Genomic DNA, 15,790 nt, shown 5'->3' on the forward strand with positions numbered 1-15,790 from the left:
TTCTGTTTTAATAGTATGGCAACAACTTATATTCTGTAGCACTAGGTAGTTTATAGAGTTCATTCCTGTGCATTTTTATCATGAACTGTTTAAACAACCCTATGACTATGACCTAGTCAGAGCAGATTTTTTATCCCCATTATACAGGGGAGTAAACTGGGGCTTAGGGCTGCAGTAAGGATCATCAATTAATGGTAGAGACTAGAACTTAACACCAAATCCAAATGTCTTTCTATTACTTTCTGCCTCCTTACTCTGATTCTAAATCAGGTGTTTAAAAACATTGAATATGATCAGCAGTTGTATCCAGAATTTAAAACACACAACATGTTTGGGTAAGTAGTTATTTGGAGAGATAAGTGACCTTCAAATCCCCCACTCTGCCAAGCAACTGGGAGCGCACTTAGGAGTTTTTCCCAGCTTCAGAGTAAAGGATCCTTTGGGAAAATAATTTTAATGGTTGTGGATCACCAGTCAATTTGACTGGTCCTTTTTTTTTTTTTTAAACCAAACCATCTGGCAGCTGTATCTTATTTCTTCTTGCCGCCAATGGCTGGACCCACACACATTCAGACCTCACACAAAAATGCCAGTGTCTGCACATTTTCACTACGAACAGGCATTTTCAGTCAAAGCAGAGAGAAATGAGGCTCTGCCTGTCTGTTGCAATAACATTAATATTATCTCTGTACAGATGCTTTTAGAAGTACGAAGTTAAAATGCAGAGCCCTGGAGATGCCTGGAAGCACACATGAGAAAAGCACAGCCATTCACGGAAGACCTAAGAAACTGAAAATTTGCAGGATAAACTTTTCACCATGACAAAGTAGAGCAATGTCGCCTATTCCAATATGAGACTGACAGCAGAAAATAATGACAATAAAGTTAGTGTAGGGTGCGTTTATGATGCAGAGAGGTGGAAGAGGTTTATGTGTGTAGCTGGTCAGAACGAACCAGGATATTATTAACGACCAATGTAAATTTGGCCTTGGAGAATGAAAAGGCTGAAATCGGAGGGCAGCAAAGTCAGTCTGGTTATAGAAAAGCTGAGGAAGAATAGATGTGAAATAAACATTCATTACAGGCCCTTTGACAAGCAAGACCGTTTATATTAGTGGATAGCCTTTCAGAATTCAGAGGAACAGAGGGTTGTCTTTGCAACCAATGCTGAGTGGAACGTGCTGAGTTAAGCAGGCAGGAGATGGTCTCACACAGGCAGTGGTGGGGCTGGGCGCACAGGAAATGCTGGTATCTGGGGGTCTATTGGCCCATTTCACTCATCCTTTCAACTACCGTTAAAAGTAATGAAAGGATTACACACACACACACACACACACACACACACACGCACACACACACACATCATACGTCATACGTGCTTGCATATTTATTTATTAGACTATTTTTTAAGACCCCCGACCCCCACATGTGCATAGCCTCCTGTTAGCAACATCCTCCACCAGAGTGGTACATTTGCTGTAATTGGAGCTACATTGACCTCCATCACAATCACTCAGAGTTCAGAGTGCATATTACAGTTCGTGCTGGGTGCTCTGCATTCATTCTATGGGTTTAGACAAATGTATATTCACATACATCTGTTACTATAATATCGTACAGAGAAGTTTCACTGCCTTAAAACCCCTCTGTGTTCTGCCTGTTCATCTCTTCCCAACCCCAACCCTTGGCCACCACTGATCCTTTTGCTGTCTCTGGAATAGTTTTGCCTGTTTCAGAATGTTGGAATCCTATAGTATGTAGCCTTTTCAGACTGGCTTCTTTCATTGAGTAATATGCATTTAAGGTTCCTCTATGTCTTTTCATGGTTTGTGTCCAAGTTTTGGTAATCATGAATAAAGCTGCTGTAAACATCTATATGCAGGTTTTTGTATGGACAAAGGTTTTCATGTCCTTTGGGTAAATGCCAAGAAGGATGATTGATGGATGTTACGATAAGAGTATATTTTATTTTGTAAGAAACTGCCAAATTATCTTCCAAAGTGACTGTACCATTTTGCATTCCCACTAGAAATTAGTGAAAATTTCTGTTTCTCCATGTCCTTACCATCATTTGGTGTTGCCAGTTTTCTGGGATTTTGGCCATTCTAATAGGTAGATAGTGGTATCTTGTTATTTTAATTTGTTTTTCCCTGATGACATATGATGTGAAACAGATTTTCATATGTTTATTTGCCATCTGTGTATCTTCTTTGGTACGGGATCTGTTAAAGGTCTTTGACCCACTTTTTAAAATTTAATGTTTATTTATTTATTTTGAGAGAGAGGCAGAGAGAGAGGAGAGAGAGAATCCCAAGCAGGCACCATGCTGTCAGCACAGAGCCTGACGTTGGGTGAGATCTCACAAATGATGAGATCATGACCTGGGCTGAAATCAAGAGTTGGGTACTTAACTGACTAAGCCTACCAGGCACTCCTGGCTCATTTTAAAATCAGTCTGTGGGGCGCCTGGGTGGCGCGGTCGGTTAAGCGTCCGACTTCAGCCAGGTCATGATCTCGCGGTCTGTGAGTTCAAGCCCCGCGTCGGGCTCTGGGCTGATGGCTCAGAGCCTGGAGCCTGTTTCCGATTCTGTGTCTCCCTCTCTCTCTGCCCTTCCCCCGTTCATGCTCTGTCTCTCTCTGTCCCAAAAATAAATAAACGTTGAAAAAAAAAATTAAAAAAAAAAAATAAAATAAAATCAGTCTGTTTGTTTTGTTACTGTTGAGTTGAAAGAGTTCTTTATGTATCTTGAATAACAGTCTTTTATCAGATGTGTCTTTTGCAAATATTTCTCCCAGTCTGTGGCTTATCTTCTCAGTCCCCTGACATTGTCTTTCACAGAGCACAAGTTTTTAATTTTAATGAAGTCCAGTTTACCCATTATTTTTTTTCATGGATTGTACTTGTGGTGTTGTATCTGAAAAGTTATTGCTATACCTAACTCATACAGGTTTTATCTTGTGTTATATTTTAGGAGTTTTATAGTTTTGTGCCTTATATCTAGGTCTGTTATCCATTTTGAGTTAATTTTTGAGAAGGGTATGAAGTCTGTGTTTCAGTCGATCTGTTTGCATGTGAATGTCCAGTTGTTACAGCCTAGTTGGGTGGAAAGATGATGTTTGTCCCACTGTTTTATATTTGCTCCTTTGTCAAAAACCAGTTGACTATATTTATGGGCAATCTATTTCTGGGCCCTCTATTCTGTTCCATGGATCTATTTGTCTGTTCTTTGACCAGTACCATGCTGTCTTGATTATTATAGCTTGCTTCATAGTGAATCTTAAAGTTGGGTAATGTCATTCCTCCAGCTTTGTTCTTCTTTAATAGTGTTATGACTATTCTGGGTGTTTTACCTCATCATATAAACTTCAGAATCAATTTATTGATAATCCACAAAATAACTTGCTGGGATTTTGATTGCAATTTGATTGATTGGGATTGATTTGATTGTGATTCTATAGATCAAGTCTGAAAGAAATGACATCTTGACAATATTGAGTCTTCCTGTCAGTGAACATAGACTATCTCTCCATTTATTTAGTTCTTTGATTACATTCATCAGACTTTTATAGTCTCCTCATAGAGATCTTGTTCATATTTTGTTAGCTTTATGCCTAAGTAATTTGGGGTGCTATTATAAATGGTATTTTTTTTAATTTCAAATTCTACTTTTTCATTGCTGTTATGCAAGAGACAGATGGACTTTTGTATATTAACCTTGTATTCTAACCTTGCTACACTTGCTTGTTAATTCCAGGAGGTTATTTTGTTGTGGCTGATTCTTTCAGATTTTCTGTGTAGATGATCATCTGTGAACAAAGGCATTTTAATTCTTTCTTCCTAACTGTATACCTTTACCTTCCCTTCCCTTCCCTTCCCTTTCTTTCTTTTCTTATTACCTAGAACTCCCAGTACAATGTTGAAAGAGAATGGTGAGAGGGGGTATCCCTCCCTTGTTCCTGATCTTTGTGAGAAGCTTCTAATTTCTCATCATTAAGTTTGATGTTAGTTATAGATATTTTGTAGATGTTCCTCATCAAATTGGGGAAGTTTCCCTCTATTCTTAGTGTACTGAGAGTTTTTATCATGAATAGGTGTTGGATTTTGTCAAATGTTTTTCTGCATTTATTGGTATGATCATGTGACTTTTCATTTATAGCCTGTTAATGTGATGGGTTACATTAAATTGATTTTTAAACTTTTATTTCCAGTATAATTAACATATAGTGTTACATTAGTTTCAGGTATACAACACAGTGATTCAGTAATTCTGTATATTACTCAGTGCTCATCATGATACGTGTACAATAATTTTCTTCACCTATTTCACCCATCCACCCACCCACCTCCCCTCTGGTAACCATCGGTTTGTTCTATATAGTTAAGAATCTGTTTCTTGGTTTGTCTCTTTTTTCCTTTGTTCATCTGTTTTGTTTTTAAAATTCCAAATATGAGTGAAATCATATAGTATTTGTCTTTCTCTGACTGACTTATTTCATTTAGCATTATACCCTCTAGATCCATCCATGTTGTTGCAAATGGCAAGAGTTCCTTCTGTGTTATGGCTAATATTCCATTGTGGGGTGTGTGTGTGTGTGTGTGTGTGTGTGTGTGTGTGTGTGTATACATATAAATATATCACATCTTCTTTATCCATCCATCTATTGATGGATACTTGGATTGCTTCCATATCTGTAAATAAAAATACTACAATAAGCATAGGGGTGTATATATCTTATTTGAATTTAGTGTTTTCATATTCCTTGGGTAAATACCCACTAGTGGAATTATTGGATCATATGGTAATTCTGTTTTTAATTTTTTGAAGAACGTCCATATTGTTTTCCACAGTGGCTGTACCAGTTTGCATTCCCACTGGTCGTGCCCAAGTGTCCCTTTTTTTCCACATTCTTACCAACACTTGTTATTTCTTGTGTTTTTGAATTTAGCCATTCTGACATCTCATTGTGGTATTGATTTGCATTTCCCTGATGATGAGTGATTTTGAGAATCTTCTCATGTGTCTGTTGGCCATATGGATGTCTTCTTCTTTTTTATGTTTTATTTATCCTTTTGAGAGAGAGACAGAGAAAGAGAGAGAGAGAGAGAGAGAGAGAATGAGCAGGGGAAGGGCAGAGACAGACGGAGACACAGAATCCAAAGCAGGCTCCAGGCTCTGAGCTGTCAGCACAGAGCCCAGCGTGGGGCTCAAACTCACGGACCAGGAGATCATGACCTCAGCTGAGGTTGGACGCTCAACCGATTGAGCCACCCAAGGTTGCCTCTTTAAAGAAATGTCCTGCTCATATCTTCTGCCCATTTTTAATTGGATTATTTGTGGGTTTTTTAATGTTGAGTTGTATAAGTTCTTTACGTGTTTTGGATAGTAACCCATTATTAAAAATATTATTTTCAAAAACCTTCTCCCATTCAGTAGGTTGCCTTTTAGTTTTGTTGATTTTTTTTGTAGAAGCTTTTTATTTTGATGTAGTCCTTCTTAGAGTTTATTTTTGCTTTTGCTTTCCTTGTCCCAGGAGATATATTTAGAAAAATATTGCCTGACTGATGTCAGAGAAATTACTGCCTGTGCTCTCTTCTAGGGTTTTTATAGATTCAGATCTTACATTTAGGTCCTTAATTCATTTTGAGTTTATTTTTGTGTGTGGTGTAAGAAAATGGTCCAGTTTCATTCTTTGGCATGTGGCTGTCCAGTTTTTCCAACACCATTTGTTGAAGAGACTTTTTCCCATTGCATATTCTTGCCTCCTTTATTAAAGAATAATTGGTCACTTAATCATGGGTTTATTTCTGGGCTCTCTATATTTTGTTCTATTCTTCTATGTGTCTCTTTTTGTGACAGTACCATACTGTTTTGATTACTATAGCTTTGTAGTATATCTTGATATTTGGGATTGTGATACCTCAAATTTTGTTCTTCTTTTTCAAGATTGCTTTTGCTATTTGGGGTCTTTGTAGTTCCATACAAATTTTAGGATTATTTGTTCTACTTTGGTGAAAAATACTATTGGTATTCTGATAGGGGTTTCATTAAATCTGTAGATTGCTTTGAGTAGTGTAGACTTTTTAATGATATCTGTTCTTCCAACTCATGAGCTTGGATTATCTTTTTGTTTGTTTGTGTCATCTTCAATTTCTTTCATCAGCGTCTTATACTTTACAGTGTACAGGTTTTTCACCTCTTTGGTTAAGTTTATTCCTAGATATTTTATTATTTTTGGTGCAGTATAAATGGGGCTTTTTTTCTTAATTTCTCTTTCTGCTACTTCATTATTAGTGTATAGAAATGCAGTGGATTTCTGTATATTGATATTTTTGTTCTGCAATTTTACTGAATTCATTTATTAGTTCCTAGTAGTTTTTTTTGGTGGAGTCTTTAAGGTTTTCTATATGGAGTATCACGTCATCTGCAAGTAAAACAGACTGGAATACCTGGGATAAATTCCACTTGGTTGTGGTATATAATTCTTTCTATGTATTGTTGGCATGCATACTTGTTTAACGTCCTATTTACCTTTCTAATTTTATGAGTTGGAAGAGAAAAGTTCCTAGATATTTAAAAAAAATCTAAATATCTGCAACTGTTGGTTCATGTCATGGGCTAAATATGAAGTTTGCAGTTTCACATTCATTTTGATCCCTTTATTGACTTCTGCAGGTAACAGAGCTGAAGGTTTTCTCTTTGAAGAAGATGATGGTGGTGATTAGATTCTCTGCAGTCTTGTACTTAACAGAAATTTGATGTTATGGTAAAAATTATGTTCATCTTATTTCGAAGGATACACACTGTATTTTTAGGTAGGGATGTGATTTTAGGATTTCAAGTATGTGCCTATTGTAAATATTTCTTTTCATTTTTTATTTTCTTTTCATTTTTTATTTTTTTTAATTTTATTTTTTATTTTTTAAAATTTACGTCCAAATTAGTTAGCATATAGTGCAACAATGATTTCAGGAGTAGATTCCTTAGTGCCCCTTACCCATTTACCCCATCTCCCCTCCCACAACCCCTCCAGTAACCCTCAGTTTGTTCTCCATATTTAAGAGTCTCTTCTGTTTTGTCCCCCTCCCTGTTTTTGTATTATTTTTGTTTCCCTTCCCTTATGTTCATCTCTTTTGTCTCTTAAAGTCTTCATATGAGTGAAGTCATATGATTTTTGTCTTTCTCTGACTAATTTCACTTAGCATAATACCCTCCAGTTCCATCCACGTAGTTGCAAATGGCAAGATTTCATTCTTTTGGATTGCCGAGTAATACTACATTGTATATATATACCACATCTTCTTTATCCATTCATCCATCGATGGACATTTGGGCTCTTTCCATACTTTGCTATTGTTGATAGTCCTGCTATAAACATGGGGGTGCATGTGTCCCTTCGAAACAGCACACCTGTATCCCTTGGATAAATGCCTAGTAGTGCAATTGCTGGGTCATAGAGTAGTTCTACTTTTAGTTTTTTGAGGATCCTCCATACTGTTTTCCACAGTGGCTGCACCAGTTTGCATTCCCACCAACAGTGCAAAAGAGATCCTCTTTCTCTGCATCCTCGCCAACATCTGTTGTTGCCTGAGTTGTTAATGTTAGCCATTCTGGCAGGTGTAAGGTGGTATCTCATTGTTTTTTTTGATTTGTATTTCCCTGATGATGAGTGATGTGGAGTATTTTTTCATGTGTCAGTTGGCCATCTGGATGTCTTCCTTGGAGAAGTGTTTATTCATGTCTTTTGCCCATTTCTTCACTGGATTCTTTGATTTTTGGGTGTTGAGTTTGGTAAGTTCTTTGTAGATTTTGGATACTAACCGTTTATCTGATATGTCATTTGCAAATATCTTCTCCCATTCTGTCGGTTGCCTTTTAGTTTTGCTGATGGTTTCCTTTGCTGTGCAGAAGCTTTTTATTTTGATGAGGTCCCAGTAGTTCATTTTGCTTTTGTTTCCCTTGCCTCCAGAGATGTGTTGAGTAAGAAGTTGCTGTGGCCAAGATCAAAGAGGTTTTTGCCTGCTTTCTCCTCGAGGATTTTGATGGCTTCCTGTCTTACATTGAGGTCTTTCATCCATTTTGAGTTTATTTTTGTATATGGTGTAAGAAAGTGGTCCAGGTTCATTCTTCTGCATGTTGCTGTCCAGTTTTCCCAGTACCACTTGCTGAAGAGACTGTCTTTATTCCGTTGGATATTCTTTCCTGCTTTGTCAAAGATTAGTTGGCCATATGTTTGTGGGTCCATTTCTGGGTTCCCTATTCTATTCCATTGATCTGAGTGTCTGTTCTTGTGCTAGTATCATACTGTCTTGATGATTACAGCTTTGTAGTATAGCTTAAAGTCTGGGATTGTGATGCCTCCTGCTTTGGTTTTCTTTTTCAAGATTGCTTTGGCTATTTGGGGCCTTTTCTGGTTCCATACGAATTTTAGGATTATTTGTTCTAGCTCTGTGAAGAATGCTGGTGTTATTTTGATACGGATTGCATTGAATATGTAGATTTATTTGGGGAGTATCAACATTTTAATATTTGTTCTTCCTATCCAGGAGCATGGAATCTTTCTCTATTTTTTTGTGTCTTCTTCAATTTCTTTCATAAGCTTTCTAGAGTTTTCAGTGTATAGATTTTTCACCTCTTTGGTTAGATTTTTTCTTGTTCTTTTTTGTGCAAATAGAACGAAGATGTTATTATTCCCAAATTACAGAGTTAGAGACTGAAGTCTAGAAATTTGGAAAGCTGTTGGTTTTGTACCTTAGCCACTTTTAAATTATTTCATTTTATAGTTGAATCATTTCTTAATCCTACTGTTGTAAAGTGGAGACAACAGGATCAGCCACACATGGAGTAATTTATTCAACATCTATTGAATGCCACCTGTATATCAGGAACTATGATAAATATTAGGGATGCAAAGATGAATTGGAGAAGTCTTCTGTCTTAGAGGGGCTCACAGTTAAATGAAGAAGATGAGTAATCTGATAAATAATAATACAAATGCTTTGAGACATGACTGAATGTTTCTGGAAATTTAGAGGAGAAAGAAACTCTGCCTTGGGGAGTTGACATCTGACATGGGTCTTGAGTACTTTTTAAATAGTCTTATCTATTCTCTCCAGAAAAATAAAGCAGGGGTTGCTCTGTCTTCACATGTCTCACAGACCCTCTTCCAAAGTGACTGAGATTTGCTTAAAACTGGCTATCACTACATCATAATACGTATTTTTTGTTTTTCAGTGTACAAAGTGTTTTCTTATCTAAGTCTCAGCGAAGTACCTGCAGCATGGATATGATTCTCCCCACTTCACGTGTGAGAAAGCGGAGCGCAGAAAAGTAAGTAACTTGCACGAGGGCCCATTCAGTGGCATGGCCTGGATTCAAACCTTGCCTTCTTCTGACTCCAGAACTAACATTTTTCCTCTTGTTTTGCTCTGATACATAAATAATGTATGTATCTGAAGGAGCATTTCATCAAGCTTCCTGTTTAAAGTGGAACATTTTTCATTTATGTTTCCTTTGAAGAGATGAATGTTCATCTGGCCCAGATACCATACCCATCAGTTAAGAACTGCTCTGCCAGGCAAGCCTGGTGTTCCATCCAACCCAATATTGTGTTGACAACAGGGGCCTTGAGGGATTTGCCAGGAAAGGACACAGTTTTCCTCCCTGACATTAACCTTAAAGGTCAGGTGTACTCTCAGTAGCCGTTTATGGCTCTGACATTCATAAATTTGGTCAAAACCTTTATGAATCCATTTATATTCCTTGCCTATACTTCTTTTGTGGTAATGAGCTCCACGTGTTTATTATTTTCTGAGTAAAGTAATACTTCCTTTTATTTGTTCTTACCTCACCCAATTCGAAGGAGTCCTCCTCCTCTAGTGAGGAATTGAGGATTTATGAGAATAAGTGTACTTGTGTTAACTTTACACATGGTCTCCAGAATTCTCTAGGTGTGTTTTATTTTTTCTTGAACAAGAATAAATAAAATTGTACATTGTATTTCTGTTGCAGAGGGACTAACATTTTATTTAGAGATTAGAATTCTGTCTCCTGGCATATTTTCTGTACACTTTTTGATGAACTTACTCTAGAATTCCTTTAGAATAACCTCATTTTGGGATTTGTAATTCGTATTTGCATGTTGAGGGCAGCTCTGATCTGGCCCTGGGGAAGCTTGAGGTAATTTTTGTTCTAATCTACAACTACTTGTGGAGAGTAAATATACAGTATAATATGTTATATATATTTCATTCCTGATTCTAATTGATGTGTTATAGAACTTCATAAAGTAGGAGGAGAATGCTGGCTTGGGTGTCAAGAATCTGGTGCTCTAGAACCATCCCTGGACTATAATTTCCGCATTCATATGATTAGGGATTGAATTAGGTAATTTTCAAGATCTTGTTGTACTTTAAAATTCTGAGTCCCTGACTTCCTTGGTGATTTAACTGAATACACCCGATTCCAGTTTTTCTAAGCCTCGACAGCCCTCCTTGAATTTCATCTTGATTCATTGCTCTCAGTAGAGTCGAAGGCTTTAGATGGATCACATACACTGTGAATGAAATGATTATAATGTCTTTACCTCAAACCCTTACAGAAACAATGACCTTTCCCAAAGGTTATTCTTTTTTTTAATGTTTATTTATTTAATGTTTATTCTTTATTTTAATGTTTATTTATTAATTGAGTAGAGGAGAGGCAGGGAGAGGAGAGAGAGCGAGAATCCCAAGCATGTTTCATGCTGTCAGTGCAGAGCACGACATGGGGCTTGATGTCACAAACCAAGCTGTGAGATCATGACCAGACCTGAAATCTAGAGTCAGACACTTAACTGACTGAGCCACCCAGGCACCCCTCCCATAAGTAATTCTTAAGTGATGGGTTTATTTTAGGTTCCACAAACCTATCCTGTTTGACATAAGTCTTAAAGGCCTGCTGTGTTCCTTTTGTTCTAAGTGGTCACTCTTGTAATTGATCAGTAGCATCCTTTAGGAATTATTAAAGGTAAATAAATATTGACCAAAGGTTCTCCATTTTCATCTTTGAACTTTATCAAAATCCTAAGACCAATAGTATCCATACCAGCTATATTTATTTGTAGCTTTAGGAAAAAAAAAAAGGTTTTGACATTGGCCATTTCCTGGTTTTGCCATGAGGAACATACGTTTGGTAAGAATTACTTTCTTTGCTCTTTTTCAAATAGCAGTCGAGGACTGTAAAGTTCTCAGTCATTTATATACGGCATCATTCTGCTCAGCATATGAGCACTCATCATACTTCCATTTGTGACCAGATGTGTGCCACATCTAGCCAGAGGCCCTGGTGCCTGAAGTACATGATTCATGGGGTGGTGAACTCATGGGTCAAATATCTCTTCTGAAAAATGGATCCAATGACACATCACGGGATTGTGTTGGGGACTACATGAGGAATATAGCCTACCTCTGACACACAGTGGGTATTAAGTTTATAAGTGTTGGTTTCCTCCCTCTTGCATTCTAGTTCTCTAATTAAGTAACTGACAGTGCAAATAGGGATAGACCATGGCAGCAGAGGAATATGGAAGCAAGAGGACACGAACTCCAGGAGAAATATTCTTCACAAATAGAGAAGTGCTGCAGTCTGTGAAAACATAAGTGAACTCAGTGTGACTTACAAAGCTGACCGGACTGGTGGTCATTGTTTTTAGAAAAGTTGTTCTTTATGGTCAGATTGGCTCTAGTTGTCATCAGTTGCCATGTTCTTTTTACTTTGCTGTGTGGCTCATATAACTGCAATCATCTGGGTCTTTCTCTTAGATAGCCTACTTTATTAGGCTATAAAGCTTTATGTGTCCAGGTTTGATATCAGGGCCCCTGCTCCTTAAATAGTTTTCTTTGACAGTTGAGTGCTTCTCTCAACTTCTCTGTGCTGTCAGAGAGTTACTGTCATGAAAGAGTTCATTTCTTCCCCCTGTCCTAGTATAGTTCTTAAAGGACCTTTTTTATTCTATTCACCACCCAGAACCTGTATCCTTTCTCTGTATCACTAAATAGAAGGGTGAGGGGGCAGGAAAGGTAGAAAAAAGGAAACAAATCCTAGAAAGTCCTTTGAAAATCCCAATTTTACATAGGGTAATAGTTAACAAAATTATTCTCTTTTGGTATCTCTAAAATTGAAAGAAAAATGTAGCAATTTAGGGGCACCTGGGTAGATCAGTCAGTTGAGTGTCTGACATCGGCTCAGGTCATGATCTCATGGTTTTTGGGTTTGAGCCCCAGGTCGGGTTTTGCACCAATAGCACAGAGCCTGCTTCAGATTCTCTGTCTCCCTCTCTCTCTGCCCCGCCCCCCTTCCCGACTCATGCTCTCTCTCTCTCAAAATAAATAAACATTAAAAAATTTTTTAATGTGGCAATTTAAAAATGTTAATTACGAAAGAATGAATGGGGGTGCCTGGCTGGCTCAGTCGGTAGAGCATGTGACTCTTGATTTCAGAGTCATGAGTTCAAGCCCCACATTGGGCATAGACATTACTTTTTAAAAAAAGAATGGCTTCATTTAAGAAAGAATAGGCTGTGTTTTTACTCATAAAAATACTCCATTAATGTTGTAGGAATCAGAACTTTGATTTTTTTAAAAGTCCAAATCCCAATTTGAGGTATGTGGTAGAAGGCCTTTGGTACACCATGGAGACCATTTATCATCTGAGCAAGGAAGGCAGACATATACTTACAATACAAATTAAAACAATATTCAGTGGGATAATAAGATAAAATACTGTAGTGGTACAATTAAGAGGGGAACCAACTGTAATGGGGGCAGATTTGGGAGCTGGCGTGTTAAAACTGGGCTCCAAAGAAGGGTAAGGTCTAGACTGGCATGCTGGGGGGAGAGCAGTCCCAGAAGAAATACCTGAGCAAGGGATAAGTTCAATGAAAGTGTCCTGTGTTTGGGGAAAGGCAAGTACCCTTGTTGGGAAGGATCTGGGGAGCATGAGGAAAGGATGTAGTAGAAGTTAGGCATGGAAAAGCTGCCCAACTCTACATAACTCTACATATTTATTCTAGTTACTGATGAATACCACTGCCTAGGTATGTGTTTCATCAGCACTTCTGGTCTTACATTCTAATTTGGAGAGGACAAAGCTTTTTCTGAAACCATTTTGTAGTCTGCTAATCTAAACATCACTTGGATGTTCGGAGAACAGGATGATGGCTCAAAAATTTGCTACTGAAATGTTCCTTACTGGGTGTAAAAAAAGAAAGTGGGCTTTGGGAGCTAGCAAGAGGAAGCTGGGAGGTTTTGGAGATGCTGGTGGTGATGGTGTTTTGATTGCCCCAGGTTCGAATACCTGTTTTCACACTCAGTGCCTCAGTTTCCTTAGCTCTAAAATGGGGATAATAATGGAACCTATTTGGTATATTTTATAACCCAAAGGGTCTGCTGTTTCATAGAGTAAGAAGTATAGAGGGAAGACAGTTTAAGGGTTCACTCAGCAGTTAATACTGTCACTGGGTACCCACATTTCTACCTTTCTCTCTTTTTTTCCTGGCATGCTTAGCAATTTGGCTTGGTGCTTAGGCTTCTAACTAATAGTTGCAAGATGACTGCTTCAGTTACTGGCATGACATGGCACTTCCTCCTGGTGCTTCTTTTGACTAGTAAGGGAGATCTTTCCCAGAAATTCCCAGTAGATTACCCCTTATTTCTCCTTGTTTACAGCTTCTCAAGGAAGAATATGCCTATCTCAAATCAACAGCTGGCAAAAGAGATTGTTGACAGAGACCAATCATGACTGTTCCCCTGGGGCTAGGGATGGAATAGACTTCTCTGAGCTCTTGGCAAGAGGGAGGTAAATACATTAAAAAATATTGGGGCTTAGACAGCAAAGAGGAGGGGGAAGCAATGGCTTTGGGGGCTGGCAGCTTACTTCCTCTGTATTATTCTGAGAATTGAGTAGAAAGAGCCATAAAATTACTTAGCAAAGTGCCTGACAATTGATAAGCTCACAATAGAGGTTAGTGGTTATTGTTATTTTTATTCCTATTAGTATTTAATATTATTTCACATAAATGGACTTTTTCACTCTGAATGATGTGGGCAGAATCACCTTTCCCTTTATAGCTGTTTTTATCTTACAGGGTAGTAACTCTGATACTCTCTAAAAGATGCAAACAGAAGTTCATCTGTTTCCCAATATATGTAGACTGGCAATGCTTTTTTTCTTCAAGGATATTCTTCAGGATATTCTTTGGGATACGTACTCTATAGACTCAGAAAGTCCAAGCCATGTAGATAATAGCGATGTGCTGCTCATTAGGTAGGTAACCTTGGCTAAGTTAGTTACTCTGCGTCTTTGTTCCCTCATCTTTAAAAAAAAAATTTTTTTTAATGGTTATTTATTTTTGAGAGACAGAGAGAGACAGAGTGTGAGCGGGGGAGGGGCAGAGAGAGGCTGACACACAGAATCCAAAGCAGGCTCTAGGCTCTGAGCTGTCAGCACAGAGCCCAACACGGGGCTCGAACTCACAAGCCGTGAGATCATGTCCTGAACCAAAGTTGGATGCTTAACCGTCTGAGCCACCCAGACGCCCCTGTTCCCTCATCTTTAAAATGAGTATGATCTTGGGACCTATCTCATAGGTTCTTATGAACACTAAGTGAGTTAGTTCATTTAAAGCAGCACTTAAAGAGTGTTTAGTACCTAATAAGCATTCAGTAAACGTTAGCTATATGAAAGCAGGCATCCAAGGACTGTGACCTAGATTTTCAGCCTGTCTTCTGGAACTAACTTGAGCTATAATGTCATCATTGGCTTAGATTAATGCTCAGTGACAGGCAGATTTTGGACTAACCACACTGTATCCTGATGGATTTTGGTTGAAAATGCATAGGGAAGAGAGAAGGGGTGTACCAAACACATTTATTTTCATAGTGACTTGACAGGAATATAAACACAGCTATTTTCATTATAAATGCTTTTGGCAGCAAACAGCAGAGCAGTTGTCTACCAGGTTTAGAGAAAGAGATTCATTCTTCTCACTTGGCAGCATGGTGGAGCTGCCTACTGATGGAAGAGATGCTTCACAGTCTTAAGATGGTGACTGTAGCTCCAGAAACATGTCTACATTCAAAGCAGGAAGAAGGGGAAAGAGGCGGCATAAGAAACAACTGTCTTTATATCAGGAAGGCACTTTCCTAGAATCCCCATTTGGGCAAGAATAGACCACACGTCCGTGCAAGCTTCAGGAGAAGCTGGGAAAGTGAGTATTCAGTTTTGCCAGCTTCTTAGTTAGAGGCAGGACAAGGGAGAAGGGACTCAGAAGGGAGTTGGGAATGGAAATTGGGATAGCCAACCTACGTTGCCTGCCATAATAGTTTTAAACAGGAGAGCACAAAATCAATGCTTTGTATTTTCACAAAGCCCAAGGCAGAGAGAGCAAAAGCAAACAGAATTGGATGAAGATAGCACTGTTCTGTCACAGTGGTCCCTCAGCTGCTGGTGAAGGATTTATCTTCTCTTCTAATTTGTATAGTTGTTTTAAAGAAAAAACAAAAACAAAAGCAAAAAAAGCAACAATCTCCTTTTGGTTTTGCCATGCTGAGTTTTCTAGAGTCTCTTTGTCTTTCCATAATTTACTATTCAAACAGAAGAAGGCAAGGCCTACCATTTAGCAGGTGGGAGAAAGGCCATAAGTTACCTTCTGTTTTAAATATAAAATATCCTCTTTGAGTCCTACCCTGTGGTGCTGGGAAGTCTGAACCTTTCCCACATGCACCAAACTGGACTCACATGATTTTCCTAGA

At 38.2% G+C, this 15,790-nt stretch overlaps 1 protein-coding gene across 3 annotated transcripts in view; it reads left to right on the plus strand.

The window, feature by feature from the left end:
* Positions 1 to 15,790, plus strand: part of TTC29 (tetratricopeptide repeat domain 29) — a 677,245-nt gene that overhangs the window by 266,059 nt on the left and 395,396 nt on the right. For all 3 annotated transcript variants that reach the window (XM_045055789.1, XM_045055787.1, XM_045055788.1), the window contains one exon: positions 9,234 to 9,329. The gene's annotated coding sequence lies outside the window, so the exon portion shown is untranslated. The remainder of the gene's footprint in view (positions 1 to 9,233; positions 9,330 to 15,790) is intronic.

This window comes from Felis catus, chromosome B1 (assembly GCF_018350175.1).
Source record: "Felis catus isolate Fca126 chromosome B1, F.catus_Fca126_mat1.0, whole genome shotgun sequence".
In the NCBI taxonomy this organism is placed as follows: Eukaryota; Metazoa; Chordata; class Mammalia; order Carnivora; family Felidae; genus Felis; species Felis catus.